Below are 22,431 nucleotides of genomic sequence, written 5' to 3'. Positions count from 1 at the left end.
AAAAACTACCCACCTTTAAATAAAATAGTTTCTGCTTGCCAAAGGGACTAGCATCGCATTGCCTCTCTTGCCTACCCCCACTTTCCTGAGAAACCCTGAGGGTCTGTGGAAACAGGATAATCATCCATTGCTGTTAGGAGGGGTCATATAATGAAAAAAGATTGCCAGAAGAACAAAACTGTTTATTTTTTCTAATTGAAAAACCCAAGTGACCTAATTCCCTAGGGACATATTTAGAGAACGATGAACATATTTTGAAACCATACCCCAGCTGGGGGAAAATAGCAGCCACAACCGTGGAGTAAGCGAGGATATAGTTTCAGGATTTCACAAGAAACAATAGCATCAAATCAACAGTAAAAACTCTCATTGTGAGAAGGATAACTCAGCTAAGGAGGCTGGAATGAACCAGCCAAGGGGACTGGGTTGTTCATCATTAGCTCACAGGGAGTCCCTGTTACTCTGCTTTCTTTTTCTCTAGTTTCAGCTACAACTTCAGCGTATGACTATTTCAAGGTGTCTCTGCTTGCTCCGGGGGTGCTGTATGGGGATCACGGGAAGCTGGGCACAGTGGGTTTGTGCTTATGACTGAGACCAGTTAAAACAGTGAAGGTAATGTCTTGCTTCTTTTTTTTTTTTTTTTGAATAGTACATTTTTTATAGGTTATGAATATTCATGAGATACAAAGCTGATAGTCACCACTTGTGCCCAAGATGTGATGGCCACATTCATACTGGCAGCATGCCCTTTACTACAAATTGCAATTATACCCCGTGTCCCTCACCCAATCATCCCCAACCTTCCTCCCCATTCCCCTTTCCCCCACTCCACGTTGTATCCCTAAGTCTTCTCTCTCCCTCTGCAAGTTCAATGCTCCACTGTGGTCTTTCTTTCCTTCCTTCGTTCTCTCTTGCTTCTAATTTGTTACTTCCTGAAAGGCGTTATACACAATGGGCCTCTCCCCTCCCACCCCTTGCTGCTAGAAGGAGGACTGGGGAAAAAAAAGATAAAGAAAAAAATTTCATAAGTTTTTCAGTTTCTTGGAAACTGTATGTGTGTGTGTGTTTTGCTTAGCTTTGGTTATTGAAGTTTTATTGTTTATTCTAAAATCTTTGTTAAAAGTACGTGAAAAGACACAGGTGGGTTGAACTGACCTCTCAATTTAGCTCAACGAATTCCTACTGAATGTGCTTGTATTCTCCTGGGCAGCTGGCTGTGCTAGGAAATGAGCTTCGTTGCCAACAGCTTGAACAATAACCTGGCATAACATCATGTGTCTGTTGGACTAGCTGGGATCCAAGTGACACAAAGGAAACGAGGCTGAAGTATGGGGCTTGCTATACAAAAATAAATTCTGTCGAAGGAAAACAAAAAGGAAACATTAAGACCTTCCTAACAGGCAGTTTTTCTATGGGGACAGGGTAAAATTCTCAACTAATAAGTCAAGAGATTTTTTTTCCCTGACAGAAAGGAAATGGCCTGCTGTCCCCTCATGTAAGGCAGACAGTGAACCGAATGGAAAAAGCATGGGATCTCCTGGTCATGAATTAAACTAAGCAACCTCAATCTAATTAGGAAACCACAAATGAGAGGAATTAACTCATAAGTGAGAGGGCCACCCCTTTACATAAAGGACTGATGTCTCACTCTAAGGGCTTGGCTTGGAAGGCTCATGCAAACAGAAAGCATAGCCCACCCTGTGGGTCCTGTTTTGACTGATTTAAATGCAGTCATAGAAGCATAATGTCATAACTTTCCCTCTAGACAAACAGGTTCTTTATGCCACTGTTTCAGTCCAGAGAGTCAAATAATACCTTTTTTACTGCAGTATTTTTAGACATTGGATACATCTGGAAAAATATTCAAGCAGATAATTAGATTGCATTAGCAATGTGTCTGTTGTGGTTTCCCTGATCCCAGAGAAGGCAGCCCTTTATGAAGCTCTTGGCCACAGTATCCACGAAATCTACTGTGTAAATTGGCCCACACTAAAGCATGTGGAAAACATTTTTTGGCTGAAACTCTAAACCATTCATGTGGCTTTGAGACTGGGAAGCTCAGGCTGCCAACATCAATAGAACTTTGTACTACAAACCCAAATGGTCATTTAGACATGTGTACTTCTATGCTCACAAATGCACTGAGGTCAAATATTTTTTAATCTTGGGAATTTTTCCTCTTTCTGCAGCCTCATATTTCATGCAGGAAATGAGACTGAGTACAACAAACACAAATCATCGAGACTGACAGAGCATATTGGGTTCAAAACCCAAGCCTGGACTCTAATTGCTCTCCAAAGGCCCCTGGCTCAAGGTAACTGTTGATTTAGTTCAGCTGTTTTCAATCAGCACCGTAAGGTCTCGCTAAGACAAACTGGTGAGGCCGCATTACATTTGTACCCAGGGATCCCTTGGGTGTAAGTATAACACAGTTAGCCCTTTAAAAGACTGCGTTTGTTTGTACGCTGCAGGCAGTAATTACAAGCAGGCAAATCTTTTGTGAAAGATGGTGTGACCTTCCTTCTGGTGAAAGAGTGATGAAGGCTTCTAGCGGAGGAAAAATAATGTTTCCATTCAGAGTTCAGAGAGGAGGCCGCCTCTTCTCAAATGGTTGCCAAAATTGACAGCCAGTTTGTTGTTGTGTTTTGGTGAATATCAAAGTAATTTATTGCTGGAGGGGGCCAATTTCTTGGTATTACTTAACAGTTGAAGGATTTTGAAAAGCATACTATTTAGAACTTATGGAGACGTGATTGCTACACTGCACTGAAACACTTCATCAGGTGTCCTTAGTTTTTCTATGCAGACTGCAAGTAGCAGTAAAAAGTTTAAAGGTCTGAACATGTATATTTCTGCATGCAATAATGTTCTCAATCTGTGTCTGACTTTAAGTTTGCAGAGTGGACTTTAAAATGAATAAAATGAATTGGATTATTTGGCTATGGGTTTGAATTTGCATACGGGAGTTGAGTGTAAATGTCTAGTCTAGACTAAAAGACTGAGTAAGATTAAGGACAGACGATGCTGTTAATAGTGCCTAGGAGAGCTCAATTCCATGCATGGTTAATACCGTCCCAAGGACAGACAGACTACTGGAAGACCAAAGACTTTTTGTTTCAGTAAGTTTCTAGCTACAAATTCAAACTTTTATTCTCATTCTCTTTATTTACATATACTCGTGTGTTTGTACACATATGAGATCTCCAGCACCTAGAAGAGCTAGGCACACAGTAGGTACTAAATAAATATTCGTGACCAACTGACATTGATGAAACAAATGCTATATATATGTGTGTGTGTGTGTGTGTGTGTGTGTGTGTATATATATATATATATTTTTTTTTAAATATAGTGTCTTGCTTTGAGAAGACTGGACATATACTTTTGTTTTGAAAATCATATAAATTGCCCGAGGAATCTTAACTTTTCAAAATGAAGTTATTCAATTAAGCATTGGTTCATCAAGTTACTTAAAATCAATTTAAATAAAAATTAAATTTACATTCAGTTTTTCAGGACTATTCTTTGGAGAAAGAAGCACGTGCATGTTCATGGGTCTACATATGAGCACGTGTTTATGCCTGTGATAATGTGTGAATGTGTTTATCTAGAGGTATTTTTATATTCACTACCTTTTTTGAAGTTCAAATGTTTACTCCAAGTGCATATGTGTATGTGGGTGTGTGTATAATCTATATATGTGTAGATAAATATACACAAACACACCTGTGTTTATGTATGTGTATGATGACGTGGTCACTTACCAGCAATCACTTTCTGTGACTATTACGTCTTCTGTGTTTATTGAGTTTGACAGAATTCTGTTACTCAATGAAACAAATACTCCCCGTAGTTAAGCTATCCCTCAGTTATAAGCAGAAAACATTTAGGAACTTATATTTAACTCCTTTAACCATAAGAGTAATAAATATCATCTTCAATTAAATTATTTTGCCCAAAAACATATATTGCAGTTTCCAAATGTACAAAAAAACCAAGAAGAATATTGCACACTGAGAGAAGCTGGTGCATTGAAATATATTTATATCTTTTCTAGGTAAAAAAAAAAACAACAATAATAATCCTTCATGTATGATGACTCGAACAACCTCAGTGTTGGATTCCAAAGTAGACTGGCTTGAAATCACATCAGTAACTTGGCTCTGAAGAAAAGCTCTGAAAGGGCTGGTTACTAGGTAAATTGCAGAAGCTGCTGTCATTTTCTCTAATGCATCCAGAATGTCTGAAGGTGATTGTAGAACTCTTACCTACATTGCTTTCAGGAGTAGCAATTATGGAAACCACATCTAAAAACATTCTTTCAAGTGTGGAGTCATGGGATTTTGTCTTTGGAGAAAAAATTAGGAATGGAGGCTTTCTACTCTCTAAACACTGAGTTAACACTTTTGCTGTCACTAACCAGTTAAATACCCTTGAACAAGTTATCTCTATCTCTAGGATCATTATGACTCTTAAGTGAGATAATATGCAAAGGCCTGGAATTACGTGAAGCACTCAGTATACCACATTTTCCATATTCGATGGTACTCATTTTTCTCATTTTAATATTTCTGAAAGCAGAAGGTATCTTACAATTGACATACTTTATTCTTTTTTTCCCCTGAAAAGTTATGAAGTTGATATGTCCTAAATTGTGGAAGTATGTTCTATTTGGTTCTACCCCCTTCCTTCTTTTCACACCTCCTCCCCATCCCCACTCCCGAGCTGTCATTTTTCGTTCCCAATGGACAGCATAGCACCGTGGTCAAGAGTTCAGGCTTTAGAACAACCAATCTCTGTTTGATTCCCAGTTCCACCCCTTACTACCTGTTGACCTTGGACAATTTATTTAACCTTTTAAAGTCTCAGATTTCCCATCAGCAAAAAGGGGCTTGTCATATGAAACTCATAATCTTGTCATATGATCGTCAAGGGCTAGCACTGTATGTGGCACGTAAGAAACGTGCAGTACATGTTTGTGAGCAGTTTTTATTATCAGGCCTGGCTTGTAAGGACAACAGATGACAATGTCTGGCAGTGTATTTAGAAGACTTGCTTGATTCCTGGATCATCTCATAAAGATATTTGTCAGTCAGAGCAAAAACTTCACTGATTTGAATCTAATTGACATTATTTACAATTTCTCTGAGTCCCCACCTGCATATTGCCCACCAGTTCTTTCTGAGAGTTCCCATGGTCACTTCCTCAATATTCAGACCCAGGTTCCTCATGTCCTTTGGCTCGTGTCCTCTATTTCTACTGCCATTGTCCCCTGGTAAGAGGACCATCCTTTGCTGGACGTGGTCATCCTTCAGGAGTGTCTGCTCCTGCTCCCATCCCTCCGTCTGTAAAGGGGGAAACTGACCCTCCATTTGTCTTCATTATCCCATGCAGGAGGGAAGTTCTTTCCTTAATTCTCCACAATATCTTTGCTCTGGTTTTCATATTTGTCCCCTCTAAAGCTCATGTTGAAATTTAATCCCCAATGTAACAGTATCAAGACGTAGGGCATTTAGGAGGTGATGAATCATGAGGTCTCTGCCTCGTGACTATTCATTAACAGAGTAATGGCTGTCACAGGAGTGGGTTAGTCATCACGAGAGTAGGTCTGTGATAAAAGCCAGTTTGGCAGGCTCTTGCCCCTCTTGCCATATGGCATATACCCACCATGTTATGACACAGTACAAAGGCCCTTCAGATTCTGGGCAGAGGCTGGTGCTGTGACCTTGGACTTCCCAGCCTCCAGAACTGTAAGAAACAAATTTCTTTTCTTTATAAATTACCCATAATCAGGTGTTCAATTATACTAACAGAAAACAAATTAAGACAATATTTAAGACTAGATTGTAAAATTTTAAATGACTTAATTGAATAGCAAGGATGACGGAAACGAAATGTTCTGGAAAATACACAGGGTGATAGAGTTTGGATGTTACTGTCCCCCCAAAACTCATGTGGAAATCTGATCCCCAATGTGGCAGTGTTGGGAGCTGTTTTAGTCATGGGGGTGGGTCCCTCATGAATGGATTAATGCTCTCCCTAGGGGTGGGGTCCTGAGTGAGTTCTCACTCTATTAGTTCCCAGGAGAGCTGGTTGTTTAAATGTGGACACCTCCCCTCTCTCTCTCTTGCTTCCTCTTGCCATGTGATCAGCTTGTACCCGCCAGCTGCCTGCTGTTTTCTGCCTGAATAGAAGCAGCCTGAAGCCTGTGCCAGATGCAGCTGTCCCAGAGTTGTGAGCCAAATAAACCTCTTTACTTTACAAATTACCGAGTTTCAGGTATTCTGTATAGCAACACAAAAATGGATTAATATACAGGGTCACTCCCATTCTAGCCTCTGACTTCGTCCCACCTATTAGAGATCAGCTCACTCTCTTCATCAGGAGTATTTTGAAGACTGAGGCTTTGAAGTCCTAGACAAATCATGGCAGAACCCAGAAAGAGAAATATAAATGGCCTCTGACTTACAATGGTTTGACTTAAAATTGTTCAACTTTACAAAGGTGTGAAAGCAGTAAGCATTTGGTATGTTCCTCAACTTATGATGGGTTGCATGCAGATAAACCCATCATAAAGTGAAAAACCATAATTCGTAAGTGCATTTTCAATGTTTATTGGGATATAACCCCATTGTAAGTCAAGGAACATCTGTATCTTTCTTTCTCAAGCCTAAAGATTTATTCCAGGCCATATTCCTGTCCCAGAAATGATCTACACTCAGTTGATTGACAGTAGAATAACCATCCCCATAATGCAACAACCCACCTGTATCAACTGGGATGTGATCTTCCTTTACAGTTCTAGTAGGACATTTACATAAACCAATGCAATTCAACATCAATATGTTCTGGATTATCTGATCGTAAATATCATAGGATACTTAGCAGCCCAATTCAGACTGCAGAAAGCCAAGACCTTTAAACAGTCTGTCCTCCAAGCAGAACATAAAAACCACATCAACAGCATCTTCCTCCAGTGTCTATTTAACTCATTTCCTATAATTACCTGCTCAGTCAAGAACAAAACGAACTCCACAAAAACTCGAACTACAAATTTATGAGCACAGAGAGATATTTCTACACATCAGGCAGTCTTTATCCCATCTCCTTCCTTCCTTTTCCCTCTCAATCCTCCCCCTACCCAAAAAACAGCAATGGCATTTTATAGTCTTGACTCTAGCTCAGCCATACCAAACAATTTCCATTCCATATGAAGCACATGGCTTCGCAGCCTAACACCTCATGCATCCTGTTAGAAATGGAAACCTGCTTGGCTCTACTTGTGCCTCATTTGCAAACATGGCTCTGTTGGGGTGGTATCTCCATGCTATAGGACAGAGAACAAAGGCTGAATTGAGACATGTGGTCATTTTCCAATCACCTTTGACCCACAAAGACACTTGAGGGTTGTTGACAATCCACACAATGACATGCTATTGCTTTTTTTTCCTTTTCTTTTTAGGCTGCCAAGTAATTATTCTGTTTCCTTAGATCCAAAATCATGCCTTTTGCCCTCTTGGTTTATTCTCTGTCTTCAGCTTGAGGAACTATTATTAATAGTCTGTGCACTCCAATGTATGTGAGTTAAATAAACATGTTTTTTCCTATCAGTGGAGAGAATGAATGCCTTCTCTATTTTCATGGTTGCTACTTGTCATTTTATTAAAAATGTGGTTTGTTCCATAACTAGACATCATGACACCAAAATAGGACATGGAATCTGGGGACCTGAGTATTAGGAAGCATTAGATAACAAACGGTGGGAGTTTGGAGAGTCATTTAAACTAGTTTCAGTTTCTTCCTCCATAAAATGGGCTGGATACCCTTTGTTGTGCAAATATTTTCTGACTAGTGCCTGAAGTTCTCTTACCTGTAGAAGGGAAACTTGCTTCTCCCTCAAGTCTTTAATACTTGCTGTTCCCTGTGAGATACTTGCTTTACAACCTGAAATTCATGAAGCAAAAGTGAGGGTTCTGGAAAGCTTCGGGCTGCCCAGGTTAAGAGGAGATGTCAGGTGAGTCTCACTTACTCATCCAGAGGCCAGCCACCACTGCAGGAGAAGTCAGCCAGTTCAAGACTCTGTAAACTAAAGTGTCAAAGGTCAATAGATTTCTTTATAGTCACCCTAAAGTAAATTGGTAGAAGACTGAAAGATTTTGCCTTGTTGATTTTAGGAATGCGGACGGATGTCATGGCATCGTGTTCCGTGTTTCCCTTGATCTGCACTATGCCCCCAGGGGCTATAGGCTATCTATAGGAAACACGGGGGGCAAGCTAGAGACCCAAACGCTGTCTTAGCCCAGCTCCTTGAATTTCTCTTTTCTTTTGTATTCTCCATCTAAAGCAGTTGTTCTCAATCCTGAAAAACTATTCAACTACCACCCTGCAGAAAGTTTGATTCAATGGTTCTGGGGTGCATCCCAAGCTTTGATAATTTTCAGAAAAGCTCTACAGGTAATTCCAATTGCAGCTGTGGCTCAGAACTGCTACTCTGAAGCCTCCTCCTTCTCTCCCTTCCTGCCCTGTGTGCCATTCCTTACCCATATGCAGTCCCATGTGAAGGTGACATTGTATATACCATCTCATTAGGGACTAGAATACCGGAGGTACACAATAAAGCTTAAAAATGGAATAAATGAGGGAAGAAAGTGTGAGAAGGAATATACAGTCGAAAGAAGAAAAAGGACTGAGGACAAGAGGATGGGCAGGAAGGAGTGATAAATGACAACTGTTTCTTGCAAATTTAGGCCTGCAATTCTTTCCACGCTTACATTTTTTCCATGACAGAATGTCAGAGTTACCTTGCTACTACTTAAAAAAAAAAAAAATACTGCTTTCATTCTGGAATTCCTACCTAAATGGGTCCAATCTAGTTTTTTAGATGTTGCTATGGGGAATAATATTTTTCTTCTTCTGAAAGCCTGAGAGGGGTAGACAATGACCAAACAAGAGAATGAAAGGCTGCACCACTGGGTGGCTTTTTTTATTGTACTAGGACCTCATATATTCATGCCCTGAGTGCAATGCAAAGCCCTGCTCTTTGAAAAGACACATTTGACTGTGTTAGAAAGAATAGCTCAGCAATAGAATCAGTGGTACATTTCTCCGAAATGTATATTTTAAATTGATAACCCTCCTCTGAGAGTAATTTCTATTATGTCAAATGCACCCAGAGTAAGGACTTTTTTCATATATGACCTGTGATTGGCTAGACATGTTCTCATTAAATTGGATTGCATTTAGTATATGTGAGAAAGGCAGGTCTAAGTGATAAAAGGTGCTTTTCATAATGAAAGAACATATTTTACAGGGCCAGAGTTGCTGGTGACTATGAAAATTTGCTCCCGGAAGGACATCATTGAAGGGAAGAATAATCTTGAAGATCAACAAAATGTTGAACATTCACAACAAGCAGCTTTCTATCTCCTGCTATGCATGATAGGGACAGGATCAGAGAAAGTTCTAGGTTGCAGTACATTTGAACAAGGGCCCGGAATCACATGCACTAGGTGGCTGGGGTGGCGGCTTGCTTAGGCTGGCCCAGGGAGGATGAAGAAGCAGGTCACATGGATGGCTAAGAGAAGAGTTAGAGGTCAAGCACTCCTGTGCTAGAATTCTCTTAGTAGTTAAGTCTCCATCCATCTAGAGGGTGTGTGTGAGAGAGAGAGAGAGAGAGGGAGAGAGGGAGAGAGAGGCTCTGCTCTGAGATGGGCTTGAGCTTCCTCCTTGACAGCAGTAGGTCCAATATCATGTTCAGAAGTGCTCTTCGTATCACAGGCAAACTTCTGTGATTATTATAAAATTTCTCATTATTACTGAGAACTATGTGGAAAGTAAGTTATAGTTCATAAGATGCTAACTGTTTATCCAGTAATCAAAATATATATTCTGCTGAGAAAAACACTCAGCGAATCATATTTAGCAACAGCAGATGCTCCCCACAGCAGTAAGTTTCTGTAAATTTATCTGACCATGCAAGAGTCATATAGCAGCATAATCACAAGAATATTGTTTAATAAAATCACAGGTCTTGACTGCTTTACTGTAGTAAATTTCGTCCTTATTTGTAGAACACCTTCCTCATCAATTTGTGCACAACACTCGAAAGAAATTTTGGAATAGAGTGACATGAGATTAGAGTGACATGGATTAGAAATGCCTGTGGCAGAGTTGATGTTGGAAACTCAGTCTATATGTTCTTCGACTTGGAGTTAGGGTTCCAGGAAATAGAGAGAGGATTGGATTAGATGGGTTTGAAGGAGACTTTTTTAAGCCCCAAGAGTCTTTCTGATTTGTCATAGGATTTTCACTTTCAGAAGTTATATGAATGTTTGTTTTTCCAAGCAAATATCACAATGACCTACAAGAATTTGCAAGGCTCATGGGTGAACAATCACATTAACAGAATGTCAGGTGATTGTTAACCTTGTCTAGACGTAATTACGAAGTCAGAGTTCATAATTGTCAGAGAATTTGTGAAGCTGAAAATCCTAAGTTTAAGCTTCATACACTGTTTCATAACAGATGGCAAGTTAAGGTTATATCATAATCAGAAACCATTCACCTTTGAAGGAACTAATATAGTAGAGAATTATTGCTGACATAACCCAGAAACGTGATAGCTCATTCTTTAAGGTTTTCCCCCTAACTATTTCTGGTTAACATTTAAAAAATGAGCATACTTTTAAATGCAAAGATGTATTCTATTAAATATTCAACCACCATTTTCCAGTAATCAAATCTTCATGCTCAAATAATCTTTATTAAGAAGCAATGTGTGTACCATGGTATGTTAGACACTATATAAAGAAAAAAAAAACAACAAACAAACCCAAAACCATGAACGCAGACATTCATATAAATAGACAGATGAGTTTCATAAAATTTTTCAATGAAAAGAAATGTGGCAATATCAGGCAAGAACCCAAGCTAATAAATGAATAAAAAGTCTAGTAAAAATGCTTAATAAGTTCCTACTTGTAAAGCTTTCTTGCATGACACATATATGTTTTCAGGTTATATATACGGACATGTTTTACCACTTCTGTTTTAGGATGCTCTCCCTGTGAAGAATTTTTATCAGCTGCTTTTTACTAAAGACCTTGAGAGGGTTTTACAGCTCTTTCATTACACGTAAGCTTTAGTGCTCAGATATTTATGGTGTTGGGTGTGTAAGTAACTCTTTGGGAATATGGTCATATAAACTCTCTTTGAAAAAGAACTACTGACTGATTTTTGTACTCTTCCTCTCTCATAACTATTTTGAACTCCTTTAATTAATTTAATTAATAATTACATTTATGTATTCATGCATTAACTCATTCGTGAATTCTTACATTTATTCAACAAGCAATCCCTGTCCTAATTGCCAAAGGTCCTTCTCAGAAGACGCTTGCTCTTTGCTTTCAAGCAGCTGCCAGTCTGGGGGACCTGGGCAGGCAGGAGACATAGTTCTGAAGAGGCAATATCATGTGAACCATGCCCTACTGCTGGTACGAACAGGGTGCCGTGAGACCAAAGAGGAAAGGCTACCTAAATAACACCGATAATCTTACCAAACAACCCAAATGAGCTGTGTATTAACCAACAAAATATGCTCTCTCACAGTAGGTCCAAAATAGAACCAACTACGTGGAACAAAACCAGCAGAGTTCTATGGACAGTTCATATTTTCTCAAAACTGTTGTTTTTCTACCATACTGTCCCAGGTTTTACTCAGCTGATGGCAGAGACCTTATCAGTTCAATATAGGGTCAACACTATGCTACATATTAAAGGGACATCAGGAATTGGCTGCTGTCAGAATCATCTGGAGTATACTTGTTAAAAAATGCAAATCTGCAACATTCCCTGCTAGAAATTCTGATACAGTAGGTCTGGGGTGAGGCTTAGGAATCCATAGTTTTAATATGAGTCCCAGGTAATTTTGATTATTAGCTAGATTTGGGGAAACAGCCTTAAATAAGTTCAGAATTTATAGCAACATACATAGCACTAAGCAGTGCCAGCAAGGGGGGTTGGGTTGGGTGGGGAGATATATCATCCCTGCTCTAACACAATAAAACTTCAGTTTTCCAAAAACCCAAAGGCCTTAAATTATGGGAAAATAACCTTTAAACACTATGGAAGAGAGGAGAAGACATGTTTTTTTGTTCTGTATTTTTCATGTTATTTCCTGTCCAAAGTGTCTCCTCTCTCCTAACTTAGGCTTTCTTTGAATAATTCTGCTGTGAGCCTTTAACCTATTTACATGGCTAATTAAATGTTAGATGAAATAATTTATTTGAGGAAGACACTAATGCCTATCAGGATGTGTGCCTTTGGTTCATAATGTACTTGCAGATATCTTGATGCCTTTCACCTCTTAGCCTCTGGCCTAATGTGCCAGTTCTCGGCAAGCCCATTACCCCATCATATCTGATGCATTAGCACAAACCCCTCATTGTAGAGCTGGTCAGTGGAAGCATACCTGAGGCCAATGGGCTGGAGCTTCCTGCCCTTGCTCAGTCAGACAGAGGCTAATGGGGTGGTTCTCTAGTGAATAGACCTGCAATAAAACTAAAGCATGTTTTAGAATCTCTTCAACTTTGTGAACTCCCTTAAACAGTCGCAGGAACAAGGGCATGCAGTGACCCATGGATCAAGTCTACAAAAAGAACTGACAGCCAGACCTTTGTGTCTCATGTGGTTTCAGAGGCCATTCTGCCATAGAGGGGACTTGACACAAGCTCTCTCATCTTCCCTTTCTTCCACTGCAAATGTCGCCTTTCCTCTGACCCTTGACCAAGGCCTCAGTGAGATTCTTCACTATCACACCACTCTCAGTTATGAAAGGTTGATGAGGAGTCTGACTCCACCTGTGGATGTCTGACTGTGGACAGCCTTTAAGCCTCGCCCTTGCCCTCTCCTGTGCCCTGCATCTGGGCTAGCTGATAGGAAAGCCTTGTGCTTCACCTTACCCTTGCCCTCTCCTGTGCCCTGCATCTGGGCAAGCTGATAGGAAAGCCTCGTGCTTCACCTTTTGGCACCACAGAAGGAAAACTCAAATCATGCAAACCCCTGCTTAAGCACATGCAGCAAACTCTCACCTGGTCCCACCCCCTCACCCCAACAGAAGCCCAAGCCAGTCTCCTTTCCTGGCTCTCTCAAGCCATCTGGCCCTGCTTGAGAGGCCTGTCTTGCTCTGCTCAGAGACCTCAATCATGTAAGTAATAAACCTTTTCAGATCCTGTTGTTATGTGTATGTGACATTGTCCCTTGACAACACAGCCACATTTCAGGTGAGGATCCATGTGCCTCGGCAGGTGACCATAACAAGTGTCCAGTCTAGTCCAGGTTAAATCCCCACTCTCATATCTAACTGAAAGTGTTCCTTTCGCCTTTGCCAACTATGGAAACTAAAGTGCATGTGCACACGTATACTGGTTTGCTCCTCCTCCCCATTCCCATGATGGGATTAGGATTGGCTGGGGAACAGTTTTATGCTGGGATCATTTGTTCTATTCCTTTATAAAACCTAACTCCACTCATGTCAAGTGCTGGAAGAAGAAAGAAAAAAGCAAAGGACAAAGGCCAGTTAGTGAATTGGGCATGTGGTTGCTGTTATTTCCTGCAATTTCTCTCTGCTTCTCTGCTAGGACTGCCTGACCTCAAAGCTATCTGCATGGTAGGTGTTCAAGGGCTGGCTCTAGCATGAGGCACATCTGTTAGCTTGTTGGAGGTCGTCTCCATTGCAGGATTCTATTTTCACTCCCTTTAGCTCCCATTCCTAATACACAGCATTATTGCTTCTGGGGCCCCATGTCTGGTGGACACTCCTTCTGACATAATTATAGGAATAAGGCTCAAGCTGAGCTACTTACTGCAGTGTCACAGGAAACACATGCATCTTTGCCATGCCCGAAGGTTGGGAGTGCAGACTCCTCCACTGCTCACCTGTCTGCTGGTTATCACCATGGCACAGGAAATAATGCTCATCAAATATTCCATGTGTTTCTCTATATTTCCCAGTTCCTTCTGCACTTAAGGGAGGACCATGCAACTAGATTTGACCAATGGTCTGTGAGTGGAAATTCCATGTGCCATGTCTGTTCAGAGACAAATAAAGTATGAGCTCCCCATACTCTCTCTCTTCTCTATTTTTTTTCCTTTATTGACCACCCAGAAAGCCACACGTTGAAATGATGGCATCACAAGAGGGCTCATCCTGGAACTCTGAGGAGCTAGTAGGAGAAGCCCCTCACCAATCACATTAGACACAAAGTGTGAACAAAAAGTACCTCCTTATTATTTAAGCCACTGACATTTGGAGGCTACTTGTCACACAGTGAAACCTACCTTCCTATCTGTTTATCCGTGTACCTATTTATCTATCTAGGCAGATATTTATATATAATTATTCTACTTACAGATGTTTATCATCATAATTTATATAAATGTATACATATTATCTTTAGTCATATGTTGAATATATGGCAGAAAATATATTATTATCCATATTAAGCACAATTATTTTATTTTATATATGTTATATAAATAATAAATGAATGTTTTTTGTTTGTTTGTTTGTTTTTTCCTTTTTGTCTTTTTTCGTGACCGGCAACGGATCGCAACCCTCAGTGTCGCGCCCGTACCGGACCGGGACCGGCCACGGGATCGCAACCCTCAGTGTCGCGCCCGTACCGGACCGGGACCGGCCACGGGATCGCAACCCTCAGTGTCGCGCCCGTACCGGACCGGGACCGGCCACGGGATCGCAACCCTCAGTGTTGCTTCCGCCCCTCGCTCAGCCAGTGAGCGGCCGGTCTGTATGTGGGATCCGAACCCTCGGCGGGAGCGCCACCACACTTCCCAAGCGGTGCACTGTAGCAGTGTGCCACCGGGCCGGCCCATAAATGAATGTTTTATAAAATATATAATATATTCTATATAGTTTAAAATATAATTAATGTAATGTACTGATATAATTAATATAATTGTTATTAGTAAAAAAGTAAAATAACTTGAAATAATTACTCTGAAGAAATCAGGGGCATAATCATTGTAGAAAATAAGCAAATTAATAATTAGTACAAGATGTTCATACCTGTTGAAAAACAGCCATCAAAGCATACACAGAAAAGTGATTTATTCTCTAATTAATTAATAAATGATATACAAGACAATTTTTTAACTTGGAAAAGAGAGATAGGTAAAAAATGAAGAAGATGAAATATCACATCTACCACATTTATCTCTAAGACACAGCCCAAGGTGTAAAAGTCTCAGGGCACTGCCGAGCAGTATAGTGGTTGCATAGAACTATTCACTACGCAAGAAAGGCCGTCCTCTTCCTGTTAGAAAGGGAACTGGAGCTACATGTGAAATTCAGCTTCCTCATCCAAATACATGGGTCTGCATATTATAGGTAGCAAGAGAACAGGACTGCATCCTGCTGACATGGCCCCAGCACCTTGGAAGGAGACAGCAGAGTCGTCAGTTCAAAATGCATCTGAACAGCGGCAAGAGCACAGCTTTCATGTGACACAGTGAATTATGTTTGTGATGAGAATCTTGCATCCTGCAGAAAGCTGGAATCATGTTTAATAATTTATGTTTTAGAAGGCATCAAATTAGAGAACATATTTTATTTAAATGTACCTGCAAATAGTTACTCCGAAAAAATCAGCACCGAAGGAGACATATCGACACTTCACTTTCGCCCTCACGGCTCTGACTCCACTCTTCCTCGGAGTCTGGGGCATAGGGCCAGGTCTGTCAACAACTGGACTGCAGGGAACATCACCCCTTCCTAGCCCGGCCTCACTCTCTACTACATTTTGGAGAAATGGGCAAGCATCCACCAGCAACACCTTGGGAACAGCACCCATTTCAACATGGCTTTCCTGGGAAAGTTGCCATCAAGAACTGTGAAGGGTCTGAGAGTTTACTGCCCCCAGGCTAAGAAGTTGTCCTGCCTCATTTTCATGGATCACAGCAGAAGACAGAAGACTCCTGGGTCGTAGATGAAGGACAGTTTATGATTCACAGCCATAACAGTAGCCCAACTATCAGCATTTTTGCAGTAGTTCCATGAACCCCAATTCCCACAGGGTGACATGAAGAAAGCCAGATGACACCAGTACATACAGGGTGGTCTTGCAAAAGAGAACCCCTGTGCTTAGGGAGCTGAATCTTTTATAGCGAGCGCTACTCATGCTTGCCCTTGGCTGCAGAGGGAAACACTGCCCCTGTCTACTAAGGGTCTTTTGTATATAAATATCCTTGAAAAGACAGCCTGAAACAAAGGGCAGTGAATGCCTTGCTTATAAGCTGCACAGAAACACAAGAGCCCTGTGGAGAGTTTTCTCCCAAAAATTGCTTAGAAAAATATAAAATCTAAAAATTCTTTGGAAGCAAAATATATATAGATGCATGTGGGTTATACTTCAGGTAGTATCCCAAGCCGTGATCAAACCAAATGATAATATTTGAGGCCTTTTAAATACCGGCTTGCCATAGTATTCAAAAGTAGATAGAGATCAAGAAAAAATGTTAATGTCTACCTCCACTACCCAAATACATGCACACAAGCATTAAAATATACATTTTTTAAAGAATTGTGCATCCCCGAGTTCCTAACACAGTGCCCAGCATATACTAGGTGTTCAGTAAATATTTACTGCCTTGGATTGAGTGTCACTGTGACACTCACTGTGACAGTGTTAGGAGGGTGGGAAATCCTATCATGGTAATTGAAGGGTGGGGCCTGGAAGAGGTGATTAGATTGAAGGATCGTGCAGTAGTGAATGGATTAAAAATGGTGGCCAGGGGCGCAGTTCTGAGGGCTTAAAAAGAATGCATGAGGTTAGTCTCCCTCTCTCTGCTCCACCATGTTTGCAATGTTATACTCTGCCATCACTGTCACCACCGCCAGGGCCTCACCAGATGTGTTCACTGAACGTTGGACATCCCATCTTCTGAAACTGTAAATGATAAATTTCATTTTCTTTATAAAATACCCAGTTGCATGCATTTATTTGTTTATAAGCAACAGAAACGGATGAATACATTTACGGATGGATGACTGAGGGTGGCCTTACTTGCAAGTGTACTGGCAGTCACACAACTTTTTTTCCAATTAAATCATTACAGCAGTAAGGTTCTCTGATTAATTCATGAAGTATATGAAATACCGCTTAAGAGTGCCGTATTTCTGTATAGCTCTTCAGAGTTTAAAAAGAGTGCTTTATTTGATGATATATATATATATATATGTACATATAGAATCAAAGAAAGCATTCTTTATCTAAAGTTATGTACATGCATATATAATTTTCCCTTAAAAATTATGTATTTCACATTCTTTTTTTTTTTTTCCTTTTGTCTTTTTTCGTGTCCGGCAACGGACCGCAACCCTCAGTGTCGCGCCCGTACCGGACCAGGACCGGCAATGGGATCGCAACCCTCGGTGTTGCCCCCGCCCCTCGCTCAGCCAGTGAGCAGGAACTGGTCTGTATGTGGGATCCGAACCCCTGGCGGGAGCGCCGCCACGCTCCCAAGCGGCACACTGTAGCAGTGCACCACCGGGCCAGCCCATGTATTTCACATTCTTTAATACAAATATTGCAAGCTCTCCATATATGTGCTGTGATTCTAAACAGATGGAACTAAGAGGGGAAAGAAGTTAAAGAGGGAGGGAATGAGAAAAACTATGTGCCCGGTCTTGCCCGTGGAAGAATGAAGCAGTGAGTCATTGAGGTTACAGGAAAGTAGAGAAGCTTTGTTAGATACAACCTCACTAAAGAAATAAAGGAGATGACAGGGGAGAAAGCCAACAGTAGAGAAGGGACAGTGCCCTGAACGGCCATCGGTGGTACCGTCAGTCCTGTGCAGCTCCAGTACCCTTCAGAACGGCTGAGCTTGGCACTTCAGGAGAGGGAGAAAAACTCAGCTCACTTGTAGGCAGAGTTTACTCTCTGATACTCTCACCGCAGGTAAGTCCCTTATGGCTACTTAAGACACATAGACTTGCTGCCAAAATCAGTAAATACCAACTCAGGATTTCCTGTTTGAGATTTACTAGTTTACCAGGAGCCAAACTGTAAAAATATCATGTGACAACACACCAACTAAATTAAGAGCAAATGAAATAGGAATAAAATCCTTAAAATCAATAATGAGGTTTTTCTCTACTCCTTGCTGTTTTGTTTGCTTTGGATTAATGACCGATATATCGAAGATAATAAGACAAGCAGTTTAAGGGGCATCTTCCATAGTTGTAGGCATTTAAGCTGTGTTCAGTCTCAAGTCCTGATATTTATATTGATTTAATATCATGAAGATTAGCTTTAGGTAGGTAAGTAGTTTATTTGAGCAATAAAATAAAAAGAGATCAAAGGGGTTAGGGAGAAATTGGTAAAGGGCCACCAAAAATGTTTACACTATAAAATAAAATAATAAAAACTAAAAATTTAAAACGACCAAAATGAACCCTACATACCTATTTCACACACGCCCACAGATAGCTAAATACGTGCACACGAACATGCACAGGGACAGATGCCCAATTTTCTTTTCTGAAAAGATTAATAAGACACTGTTAATAGTGGCTTCTACTAAGGATAGATACTCAAAGGAGGGGGAGGCTTTTCCTTTTTATAATCTGCCTTTCTTTATTCTTTAAATTTTTTTAACTTTGCTTTTTACAATTGCTTTTCAAACACGTATTACTTTTTTATTGTGGTAAAATACACAGAATATAAAATTTGCCATCTTGACCATTTTTGAGCGTACAGTTCAGGGGTATTAAATGCATTCACGATGTTGTGCGACAGTCGCCACCATCCATCTCCATACTCTCTTCACCTTGTAAAACTGAACTCCGTACCCATTAAAAACTTCCCATCCATCCTCCCCCGACCCCAGCTCCTGGCAACCACTATTCTACTTTCTGTCTCTGTGACTTTAACTATCTATCTACCTCATATCAGTAGAATCACACAGTATTTGTCTTTTTTGTCACTGGCCTATTCCACGTGGCATAATGTCCTCAAGGTTCAACCATGTTGTAGCATATGTCAGAATTTTCTTCCTTTTAAAGGCTGAATGATATTTCATTGTATGCATATACCCTAGTTTCTCTCTAGCTATCTTTCAAATAATGTTGCTATGAACGTGAGTGTACAAATATCTCTTTGACCCCCTGCTTTCAATTTTTCGGGGTATGTACCCAGAAGTGGAATGGCTGCATCATAGGGTAATTCTATTTTTAATTTTTTGAGAAACTACCACACTGTTTTCCACAGTGGCTGTACCATTTTATGTTCTCACCCACAGTGCACAAGGGTTCCAATTTCACCACATTTTTGTCAACACTTGTTATTTTCTTTTTTTTTTTTTTTGATAGTAGCCATCCTAATGGGTGTGAGGCAGTATCTCATTATAGTTTTGATTTGCATTTCTCTAATGATTAGTGATGATGAACACCTTTTCATGCACTTATTGGCCATTTGTATATTTTCTTGGGAGAAATGTCTAAGTCTTTGCCCATTTTTGAATAGGACTGTTTCGTTTTGGTTGTAGATTTTGAGTTCTCTATACATTTTGGATATTAATCTCTTTTCAGATATATGATTTGCAAATATTTTCTCTTTCTGTGGGCTGTCTTTTTACTCTGTTGATAATGTCCATTGATAGAAAAATTTTTATGAAGTCCAATTTGTCTATTTTTTCTTTTGTAGGCTGTGCCTTTGATGTCATATCCAAGAAATCACTGCCAAATCCAATGTTGTAAATCATTTTCCCTGTTTTAGTCTAAGAGTTTTATAGTTTGAGGTGTTACATTTAGGTCTCTAATCTATTTTGAGTTAATTCTTGCACATGATGTTAGTAAGGCTCTAACTTTATTATATTGCATGTGGATACCAGTTTTTCAGCATTATTTGTTCAAAAGACTATCCTTTTTCCACTGAATGGTCTTGATATCCTTGCCAAAAAATCATTTGATCATACATGTGAGGGTTTGTTTCTGATCTATATATCTGTTTTTATGCCAGTATCACCCTATTTTGCTAATTGTATAGCTTTGTAGTAAGCTCTGAAATGAGGAAGTGTGAGTCCTCCAGTTTTGTTATTCTTCAAGATTGTTTTGGTTATTTGGGTCCCCTTGAGATTCCATATGAATTTTAGGATGCACTTTTTTATTTCTGCAAAAAAACATCACTAAGATTTTGATAGGAATTGCATAGAATCTTTCAATCCATAAACATGGATCTGTTTTTATTTATTTATGTCTTTAATTTCTTTCAGTAATGTTTTATACTTTGCATTGTGCAATTCATTCATCTCCTTAGTTAATTCCTAAGTGTTTTATTCTTTTTATGCTATTTTAAATATAATTGTTTTCTTAATTTCCTTTTCAGATTGCTCACTAACATCAAAGAAATGCAACTGAATTTTGTGAATTGATTTTGTATTCTGCTACTTTTTTGAATTCATTTATTAGTTCTGACAGTTGTTTTTCTGGAGTCTTTAGGTTTTCTACATGTAACATCATATCTTCTGTGAACAGTGATCATTTTACTCCTTCCTTTCTAATTTGGATGCCTTTTATTTCTTTTTCTGGCCTAACTGCTCTGGCAAAGATTTCCAGTACTATGTTGAATAGAAGTGGTGAAAGTGGGCATCTTTGTCTTGTTCCTAATCTTAGAGAAAAAGTTTTCAACTTTTCCCCAGTGAGTATGATTTTCTTTTAGTTTTTCGTATATGGCATTTATTATATTTAGGTAGTTTCCTTCTATTTCTAATTTGTTGAATGTTTTATCAAGAAAGTGTTTTGAATTTTGTCAAATGTTATTTCTGCATCAATTGAAATGATCATCTTTTTTTTTCCCCTTCAATCTATTCATGTGGTGTATTAAATTGATTGATTTTTGAATGTTGGATCAGGCTTGCATTATAGGAATAAATCCTACTTAGTCATGGTGCATATAATTGTTAATATGCTGCTGAATTCAGTTTGCTAATATTTTATTAAGAATTTTTACATCAATATTCGTAAGGTAAATTGGTCTGTAGTTTTCTTACAGTGTCTTTGGCTTTGGTATTGAGATAATGCTGGCCTCATAGAATAAGTCAGAAAGTTTTCCCTCCTCTTCAATATTTTGGAAAAGTTTGAGAACAATCAGTGTTATTTCTGTGTTGAATGTTCAGTAGAACTCACCAGTGAAACCATCAGTTATAGGACTTTTCTTTCTTAGGAAATTTTTGATTACTGATCCAATCTTTTTTTCTAGTTAGGTCCATTCAGATTTTCTCTTTCTTCATAATAAAATTTTGGTATGTTTTCTGCTTCTAGGAACTTGTTCATTTCATCTAGACTGTCCAATTTGTTGGCATACAATTGTTCACAGTACTCTCTTATAATTCTTTTGTTTCTGTAGAATTGGTAGTAATGTCCCCATTTTCATTTCTGATTTCAGTGATTTGAGTCCTCTGTCTTTTTTCATAGTCCCTCTAGCTAAAGGTTGCCAATTTTACTCATCTTTTCAAAGAACCAACTTTTTTGGTTTCATTGATTTTCTGTATTATTTTTCTATTCTCTATTCTGTTGATCTCTGCTCTAATCTCTATTTTCTTCCTTCTGCTAGCTTTCGATTAGTTAACTCTTCTTCTAGTTCATTGTGTTAGATAGTTAGGTTGTTGGTTTGAGACTATTCTTGTCTTTTAATGTAAGTGTTGATAGCTATGAATTTCCCCCTTAGCACTACTTTTGCTGCATCCCATAAGTTTGGGTATGTTGTGTTTTTGTTTTCACTTGTCATTATGTATTTTCTAATTTCTTTTTTGATTTCTTCTTTGATCCATAGGTTGTTTAAGAGTGTGTTGTTTAATTTCCACAAATTTGTGAATTTTTCAGTTTTACTTCTGTTATTTATTTCTAACTTATTCTTGTGGTGGTCAGAAAAGATACTTTGAATAAAATCTACCTTTTTAATTCTACTGACGCTTAATGTGTGACCTAACATATGGTCTATCCTGGAAGATGTCCCATGTGCACTTTAGAAGAATTTGTGTGCTGTTTGTTGTTGAATAAAGTATTCTGTGTATGTCTGTTAGGTCTAGATGATTTATTGTGTTATTTAAATCTTCTATTCCATTACTTATTTTCTGTGGAGTTGTTTTATTCATTTTTGAGAGGTGGATATTAAAGTCTCCAACATTTAGTAGAACAGTGTATTTCTCCAATTCTGTCAGTATTTGCTTCATATATATATATATATATATATATATTTTTTTTTTTTTTCCTTTTTGAGACCGGCAGCACTGCACTTAGCCAGTGAGCACTGTGAGCGCACCAGTCATCCCTATATAGGATCCGAACCCACGGCGGGAGTGCTGCTGCGCTCCCAGTGCCGCACTCTCCCGAGTGCACCACGGGCTTGGCCCTGC

The sequence above is a fragment of the Galeopterus variegatus genome, unplaced genomic scaffold (genome assembly GCF_000696425.1).
Source record: "Galeopterus variegatus unplaced genomic scaffold, G_variegatus-3.0.2 Scaffold217, whole genome shotgun sequence".
NCBI classification, from domain to species: domain Eukaryota; kingdom Metazoa; phylum Chordata; class Mammalia; order Dermoptera; family Cynocephalidae; genus Galeopterus; species Galeopterus variegatus.
This window is presented reverse-complemented; position numbering follows the sequence as displayed.